Genomic DNA, 9,421 nt, shown 5'->3' on the forward strand with positions numbered 1-9,421 from the left:
CCTGTAGTGCTGCCGGCTACCGGGCAACCTTGCCCTCGGTGAGGTGTTCAGCCCAGTGGATCCACCTCCTGGGCCTACCCGTCCTCCTGGTCCTAACAGCATGCATGGGACATTGGGAGGAGGGGGCAGAATGCATGGGCCACTGTGAGGAGGGGGCAGCATGCATGGGACATTGTGAGGAGGGGGCAGCATGTATGGGACATTGTGAGGAGGGGGCAACATGCATGGGCCACTGTGAGGAGGGGGCAGCATGCATGGGACATTGTGAGGAGGGGGCAGCATGCATGGGACACTGTGAGGAGGGGGCAGCATGCATGGGACACTGTGAGGAGGGGGCAGCATGCATGGGCCACTGTGAGGAGGGGGCAGCATGCATGGGACATTGTGAGGAGGGGGCAGCATGCATGGGAGATTGTGAGGAGGGGGCAGCATGCATGGGACACTGTGAGGAGGGGGCAGCATGCATGAGACATTGTGAGGAGGGGGCAGCATGCATGGGACATTGTGAGGAGGGGGCAGCATGCATGGGCCACTGTGAGGAGGGGGCAGCATGCATGGGACACTGTGAGGAGGGGGCAGCATGCCATGGGAGATTGTGAGGAGGGGGGCAGCATGCATGGGACATTGTGAGGAGGGGGCAGCATGCATGGGACACTGTGAGGAGGGGGCAGCATGCATGGGACATTGTGAGGAGGGGGCAGCATGCATGGGACATTGTGAGGAGGGGGCAGCATGCATGGGACATTGTGAGGAGGGGGCAGCATGCATGGGACATTGTGAGGAGGGGGCAGCATGCATGGGACATTGTGAGGAGGGGGCAGCATGCATGGGACACTGTGAGGAGGGGGCAGCATGCATGGGACATTGTGAGGAGGAGGCAGCATGCATTGGACACTGTGAGGAGGGGGCAGCATGCATGGGACACTGTGAGGAGGGGGGCAGCATGCATGGGACACTGTGAGGAGGGGGCAGCATGCATGGGACATTGTGAGGAGGGGGCAGCATGCATGGGACATTGTGAGGAGGGCAGCATGCATGGGACATTGTGAGGAGGGGGCAGCATGCATGGGACACTGTGAGGAGGGGGCAGCATGCATGGGAGATTGTGAGGAGGGGGCAGCATGCATGGGACACTGTGAGGAGGGGGCAGCATGCATGGGACATTGTGAGGAGGGGGCAGCATGCATGGGAGATTGTGAGGAGGGGGCAGCATGATGTGAGGACAATGTGCAGATCATATTTCATAATTGAGGAAGGTGTGGGGGGTATAATTTATAAGGGAGGGCAGTGTGTAGTTTATTAGGGGCAGTGTCACAGTCACAGTATATAAGTGGGGACGGTGTGGTGGGAATATTTATACTCATGCTATGTTTTGATGTGCCCGTGGTGATCCCCATTGGGGGGGGGGGGGGTTAGTGCCCTTCGTTTCTCATTGATACTTTTTCAAGTGTTTTACAGAGTAGATCTGCCTTAAACAGATGTCGTGTTCGAAAACTAAGTGTTACGTTGTCACTAAGGGGCGCGACCACTTAAAGTGCCTAGGGCAGCACGAAGGCAAAATACAGCCCTGGTACCACCAAAGATGCCTTCCACAAAGTATGATGCCCCCTGTGCCCACCACATAGTTATGAAACCCCTACGTACCCATCACACAAAATGACCCCCCCGTACTCTCCGCACAGTAAGATGCCCCCCTGTACCCGCCGCACAAAATGACCCCCCCCATACTCTCCGCACAGTATGAAACCCCCATGTACCCGCCGCACAAAATGACCCCCCATACTCTCCGCACAGTATGATGCCCCCTGTACCTGCTGCACAGAATGATGCCCCCTGTACCTGCTGCACAGAATGATGCCCCCTGTACCTACCGAACAGTATGATGCCCCCCTGTATCCACTGCACAGTATAAAGCCCCCACAGTACCCGCTCACACAGAGTATGATGTCCCCCTTGTGCCGAAATACAGTATGATCACTGTAAAAAAGATAGTAGCGCATATGAGGAGCACCCCGTGGATAGATTTCTTTGGATATATTTAATAGAACTGCTCACCTGATTAGGTTGTGCGCCCTCGCACAACCTCGGTGGTGGGTATGTAATTCCTCTGGGGGATGAGGGACTATCTCAGCTGGCGCTATCCGATGTTTTGCTGGGTGGATCTGGACAGATTACCGCTGGTGGTTCCTGGTTCACCGACTCCTTGATTCCTGGACCTCAGAGCGGCTCTGCATCCTCCCGCTGGGTTGTTCAGAGTGGACTGATAGGATCTATTACTCGCAGCAGCTCTAGCCGGATTCCCTTGCGGGAGTATGCATACGTAGGAAAAAGGAGATGACCGGTCTTATGAGCGCTAGTGATAGATCTTTAGTCTTAGATTTTTGTAGATCATAAGGCTTTATTGTTATAAAATAAAGCTCTTGTTTTCACAACGCGTTTCAGCAAGATCCACTAGCCATCCTCAAGATCTATCACTAGCGCTCATAAGACCGGGTCATCTCCTTTGTCTACAAATACAGTATGATGACCTCTATACCCTCTACACAGTATGAAGCCCCCACTGTGCTGCTCACACATAGTATGGTGCTCTCCTGTACCTGCACACAGTATGGTGGCCCCACAATGGCCCCAACACAATATGAAGTCCTAATAATGCCCCCTACACTTAATGTATGATGGCTCCATAGTACGGTCCCCCACAGAGTACATTTTTCATCACACAACATGATGCCCCAGCAGTCTCCCCCGTGATGTTCATATAGTGCCCCCCACATATTATGATGCTACTATTGACATCACACAGTATGGTGGCACCACAATGGCCTGAAGACAATATGAAGTTCTAATAATGCCCCCCCATACTTAATATATGATGGCTCAATAGTACGTTCCCCCACATAGTACATACGGTATTTCATCACACAACATGATGCCCCAGCAGTCTCCCCCCTGATGTTCACATAGTGCCCCCCACATATTATGATGCTACTATTGACATCACACAGTATGGTGGCACCACAATGGCCTGAAGACAATATGAAGTTCTAATAATGCCCCCCCATACTTAATGTATGATGGCTCCATACTACGTTCTCCCACATAGTACATACGGTATTTCATCACACAACATGATGCCCCAGCAGTCTCCCCCCTGATGTTCACATAGTGCCCCCCACATATTGTGATGCCACTATTGACATCACACAGTATGGTGCCCTCTCACCCTTCCTCAGACTCTAGGAAAGTAAAAAGCTTCTCCCCTATCTCCATGACGACCCCATGATTGGCGGCTCCAGTGTGTGCTGTGTGTGGCTGTTTTCAGGTGTCATCTAATGATGCTTCTACCTGGGGCTTCCTCAGATGCAGATGGTGGAGCCGGGAGCGGAGAGATCCACCATTGTATCTGTGTCCTGTAGGTAAATCGGGTGTCGGGACATATCCCCAACCTTCCAGGACATCTGGACAGCCCCCCAAATCCAGGAATGTCCCCCTGGATAGCTGTGATGATTGGGAGTTATGGCTTCTCATAGATGTCAATAGGTCTGATCCGTTTGTGAGTTTAGGAGCCATCGTATCGTGCCCGCGGGGCCTTCATGTGTCCGTTATAAAGTTTTCTATTAATCACTTTAGACACAAGCTGCGAAAAAGTGAATTGTTTAAATGCAAATCTGCGCGGTTTTCAGTGGCTGTAATCTCGGTGCATGCTACGGGTTTTTCCATGTAAAATTAGTGGGGGGAGGTTCATTTTTTCCTTCATTTATAATTTGATCCTGTTTCCTGTTAAAAATATATATATTTATTTCTCATGACTTTTTTTGTACGTTTTAATTCTGCATTTCACGTTGGATTTTTTTATTCCATTTTATGAGCATTTTTATGTTTTACTGACGGAGTTTTCCTCCATAAACGCATCAATGCGTGGAAATGACGGCGCGGAGTGTTTTGGTGCCGTGTGGTTCAGCTCTTGCACTGACGGAGATCATCGTATATCTTAGCCACAAATGGTCTCCTTGAGCTTCTTACAAGTCTCGGTGGGGATCGGGCGGTGGAAGGTCAATGCGTTAAAGCAGATTAGATTTCGGAGACTTCAGCGCCGGTGACTTCTTTGTTGGTGTTTTCTATCTACGCTAATTTAATTTTCTTTTTACGGTCTGATCTCCCTCCCGCTGTCATCTATCAGAGGTTGGAGCTGATTTCTGGCCTCCATCCATCACTGCAGATATCACCGCTGCAGATCATTTCTGAGACACGGATATTCTATTGATGAGTGAATTGTTTAAAATTAAAATTCACCAGATTTGCAGAACTTTTCCCCAAAAATGTTATTTGCTGCGAATTGATTCATTATAAGTCTCCAGTTCAGGAAAGTCTCCATCTGCTCAGATAAGAGATGTAACACTCTGAGGTCTCCTAGGACTGGATCCAGCTCCTCTCGAACTCTTTAGGGCAAATGGACTATTTCAGGTGATACATTGTATCCAGTGTAGACGATGCTCTGTGAATGCAACAGCTAGAACTCCAGAATGATACATTGTAGCAGGTTGTGCAGCTGCTGATGTGCTCAGCTCGTAGAGCGTTGTCTACACTGGATACTGTTGTGTTCAGTCCAGGATGAGCTGTGTGCAGATTGCAGACTGCTGCCTCTTAGGCTGCTTTCACACATCCAGTTTTTGCAGTGCGGCACAATACGGCGCTTTGCAGAAAAAAACGCAACCGTTTTTTTTGCCGCCGGTTGCGTTTTTTCTGCATAGACTTGCATTAGCGCCGTATTGTGCCGCATAGCCTTGCATTGCGTCCGGTTTTTGCCGGATGCAGCATATTTAGCCCATGTGGCGGCCAGATGGAACGTTGCCTGGCACGTTTTTTGTGCGGCGAAAAAAACGCATCGCACCGGATCCTACAATGCAAGCCTATGGCCGCCGGATGCGTTTTTTTGCACCGCGCATGCTCAGTATCAAGCCACATCCGTCAAAAAACAGACGGGCCGCATGGAAAAACTTATGCAACTGATCCGTTTTTTTCAACGCATCCGTTGTATAGGTTTTTGAGCCGGATTGAGCCGTACTGCAAAAACCGGATGTGTGAAAGCAGCCTTAATGGAAACTTTTCACATTCACTGACAACATGCAGAGATATTACACATTGAGATAATAATAATAATCATTTATTCATTTATATAGCGCTATTAATTCCACAGCGCTTTTACATACATTGGCAACACTGTCCTCATTGGGGCTCACAATCTAAGTTCCCTATCTGTATGTTTTTGGAGTGTGGGAGGAAACCGGAGAACCCGGAGGAAACCCACGCAAACACGGGAAGAACATACAAACTCCTTGCAGATGTTACCCTTGGTGGGAATTGAACCCAGGACCCCAGCGCTGCAAGACTGCAGTGCTAACCACTGAGCCACCACAAGACTGCAGTGCTAACCACTGAGCCACCACAAGACTGCAGTGCTAATCACTGAGCCACCACAAGACTGCAGTGCTAATCACTGAGCCACCACAAGACTGCAGTGCTAATCACTGAGCCACCACAAGACTGCAGTGCTAATCACTGAGCCACCACAAGACTGCAGTGCTAATCACTGAGCCACCACAAGACTGCAGTGCTAATCACTGAGCCACCACAAGACTGCAGTGCTAATCACTGAGCCACCACAAGACTGCAGTGCTAATCACTGAGCCACCACAAGACTGCAGTGCTAACCACTGAGCCACCATGCTGCCCATTTTAAACTGAAGCTGTTAAACATCTCATATTATCATATATATTCTGGATAAGCTTTATTTTTCACAAACCCTTTAACCTTCCAAGAACAGTGTAAGGAGAATATTAAAGGGGTTGTTCAGGATTGGAAACTCCCCGGCTGCTTTCTTCCTGAAGAAGCGGTGAACCCCCGACCGGTGCTGCGTCCTATCACACACAACCTGATTGCGCTGATTGTTGTTCGCTATTTATTCCTTAAGGCCATGTGCGCACTAGAAAGTGACTTTTTCTTAAGGAAAAACCGGACCCTCTGAAAGAATCCCGCACCCGTAGTAAAAACCGCACCAAAACTGCAACGAAATCCGCATGCGGTTTGCCGCGGATTTACCACGGATTTTCCGCAGTTGGTCCTTGCAGATTTTTACCATTATCTATGGCAAAAACCACAGGTACCCGCAGAAAAGAAGTGACATGCTCATTAATTCCGCAGAGGAAAATCCGCAGGTATAAAAAACCGCAGTGTGCAGCATTTTTTAAAACCCATAGGTTTTGCTGGGGAATGGTTGCAGCAATGTTGGACACATTTTCTGCAGAAAATCCGTGGTAAATCCGCAGCGTGTGCACAGGGCCTTAGGGCTCTTTTCCACTTGTGATGTGGGAGCGTCGTTAGTGATCTGCTAATGACCCTGTGCTGCGGTGTCAGCCGAGGCTCATGCGACTGTGATATGAACTTGCGATCGTATCACAGGTGCGGAGAAGAGGGGGGGCACTTTCTCCCATCTCCTCCGTTGTCGGTCTCTGCGTGCACCGCAGGGATCGTGGTTTTCTATCAACTGTAGAATCATTTTGGCAGAGCGGGGTGAATGTCCGAATGATCAAAAAACATGGAAGGTCAGGACCCACCATAATTGTCACGATGTGACTGCAAGATACCGAGGGACAGGGGGTTCCTATACTGTCCCTCATACTAAGGGGATCCTAGGCGATCTCTAACCTCGGGATTACCCCTGATGGTGGAGATGCCAGAGTCTACACTAAACTGTCCCCACCTCCCCCATGGTGTTGTAATGGGGGATCCTGTGTTATATACTATATATAGAGGTGTTACCACTCATTGTACAGGAGGAGGAGGTGAGCTGTGATATCACCTATTGTGAATGGCAGATCCTGTCTTATCTACTGTATATACAGTATGTCAAGGCTGCAGCCAATACACAGAGACCGGAGCAGCTGTGCAGACCAGGCGCTGGACCAGGGGAGGGCAGTGTTATCTGAGTTGCTCTTTATGTATGTAATCTTTTAGGGACCTTTTTTCTTAGTAGAAAAATCCCTTTATGTAGCCCCCAGGTCCTAAATCTTCTTAATAAGATACATCCTCTTTATTAACCAGTTCCTTCACTTATAGAGACTCCTGGTCTGACCTCCCAGAGTGCACCTGACACTCCTCATAAATCAGAGGCTGTAAAATCAGACAGGAGAGAAGGCGCCGCGTACAGCGCCGGTCCCAGCGCGGAGTCAATTCCCGGTGCGAGCGCCGCTCCCCGTCTCCTGTCAGCGAGCAGATTATCATCATCCTGTGGGTTAATGACTAATCTTGTGCCAAACTGAAATCTGCAAATATGTAAATCTGCAGATCCGTAATGTGCACGACACCGCCACCGCCGCGCATCAGCCGTCAACTGCTGCAATAACTCAAATGGCGCAAAAGTGACAGCGCTCTAATTCTGTAATATTATCTGTCAGACGGTCACAAAACTGAGCCCACAATCAGGGGCCGATGAGATCGAGGCCCGAGGAGCAAAATATACCCCAATGATCATCCTGAAAGATCCTGAAATTCAGGGATGAGACATTAATCCACACCTTATCTACAGCAACAGCCCCTCATCTGTCACTGCTGACAACCCACCTGTGTACACGTGTGAGAGGTGTCAGCCCCGTCGCCTGGAGATGACATCACTGATATAATGACATGTGATTAGACAGGAGACCACGCCCCTTATATACAGCCCCACCCCCTGGTGATGACATCACTGATAGAATGACGTGATCAGATATGAGACCACACCCCTTATATACATCCCCACCCCCTGGTGATGATATCACTGATATAATGACATGAGATCAGACAGGAGACCACGCCCCTTATATACAGCCCCACCCCCTGGTGATGACATCACTGATAGAATGACGTGATCAGATATGAGACCACACCCCTTATATACATCCCCACCCCGTGGTGATGACATCACTGATATAATGACGTGATCAGATATGAGACCACACCCCTTATATACAGCCCCACCCCCTGGTGATGATATCACTGATATAATGACATGAGATCAGACATGAGAGCACACCCCTTATATACAGCCCCACCCCCTGGTGATGACATCACTGATATAATGACGTGATCAGACATGAGACCACGCCCCTTATATACAGCCCCACCCCCTGGTGATGACATCACTATCTGTCATACTGCCTGTGGTCTTATAGTGAAGTTTGTATGAATAGTAAATGTTTGTTGCTTCTCTCCTTTTCCTCTCCTTCTTCCCCTTCTTCTTTTCCGGGCCCCGGCTCCTCATCTGTCGGGCCCCGTGGTCGTCGCTCGCGTCTGCCAGTAACATCTGCTGGTAATGAGCGTTTGTCTTTCCTCTGACTTATCTCGTCCTCGCTGTAATTATCCCATCTATCTTTCATTAATACAGAGGACTGCGCTGATACAATGTAATGAATAATGGCGCTATAATGACCGGTGGTGACACGCAGGCGCTTGTTGGGTCTTGGATGTTCAGCAATCACCTCGGCTAACGCTGCAGGTCTGAATATAAATGCCTCCGCGGGTGCGACTCAGCTCCACATTGTCTCTGCCAGTCACGCGTGATTGACCGAAATATGGGATCCTTGTCCTTCATTCACTCAAGGACAGAAGGGAGAGACGCGAGCGATAACCAGTCCGATGTAACTGCTGATACAAGATACCGCAGGGAGAGCGGGGCGAAACGCCAAAAACAACGGCGCGGGGAGAATCCACACAGCCGTACATCAGATACACGGTCTTCAGATACACGTGCTTCAGATACACGGTCTTCAGATACACGTGCTTCAGATACCTCAGGCATATGGTCTTCAGGTATATGCTCTTCAGATACACATGTAACATGGCGCATGGTGGTAGTCAAGGGCGAGGTAATCGTTTGCTGCACCCTGGAATGCTACAAGAAGATGGAGGTCCTGCTGGGTGTGTGGTGCTGTGCTCTGGAGCTGGGTGTGTGGTGCTGCGCTCTGGAGCTGGGTGTGTGGTGCTGCGCTCTGGAGCTGGGTGTGTGGTGCTGCACTCTGGAGCTGGGTGTGTGGTGCTGCACTCTGGAGCTGGGTGTGTGGTGCTGCACTCTGGAGCTGGGTGTGTGGTGCTGCGCTCTGGAGCTGGGTGTGTGGTTCTGCGCTCTGGAGCTGGGTGTGTGGTGCTGCACTCTGGAGCTGGGTGTGTGGTGCTGCGCTCTGGAGCTGGGTGTGTGGTGCTGCGCTCTGGAGCTGGGTGTGTGGTGCTGCGCTCTGGAGCTGGGTATGTGGTGCTGCGCTCTGAAGCTGGGTGTGTGGTGCTGCGCTCTGGAGCTGGGTGTGGTGCTGCGCTCTGGAGCTGGGTGTGTGGTGCTGCGCTCTGGAGCTGGGTGTGTGGTGCTGTGCTCTGGAGCTGGGTGTGTGG

General features: G+C 50.4%; 1 long non-coding RNA gene across 1 annotated transcript in view; it reads right to left on the reverse strand.

The window, feature by feature from the left end:
* LOC142250247 (uncharacterized) overlaps positions 1-2,240 on the reverse strand; it is a 24,626-nt gene extending 22,386 nt beyond the window's left edge. The window contains exon 1 of the long non-coding RNA XR_012725163.1: positions 2,056-2,240. This is a non-coding gene — a long non-coding RNA (uncharacterized LOC142250247). The remainder of the gene's footprint in view (positions 1-2,055) is intronic.
* Positions 2,241-9,421: the final 7,181 nt, after the last annotated feature.

This window comes from Anomaloglossus baeobatrachus, chromosome 9 (assembly GCF_048569485.1).
Source record: "Anomaloglossus baeobatrachus isolate aAnoBae1 chromosome 9, aAnoBae1.hap1, whole genome shotgun sequence".
In the NCBI taxonomy this organism is placed as follows: Eukaryota; Metazoa; Chordata; class Amphibia; order Anura; family Aromobatidae; genus Anomaloglossus; species Anomaloglossus baeobatrachus.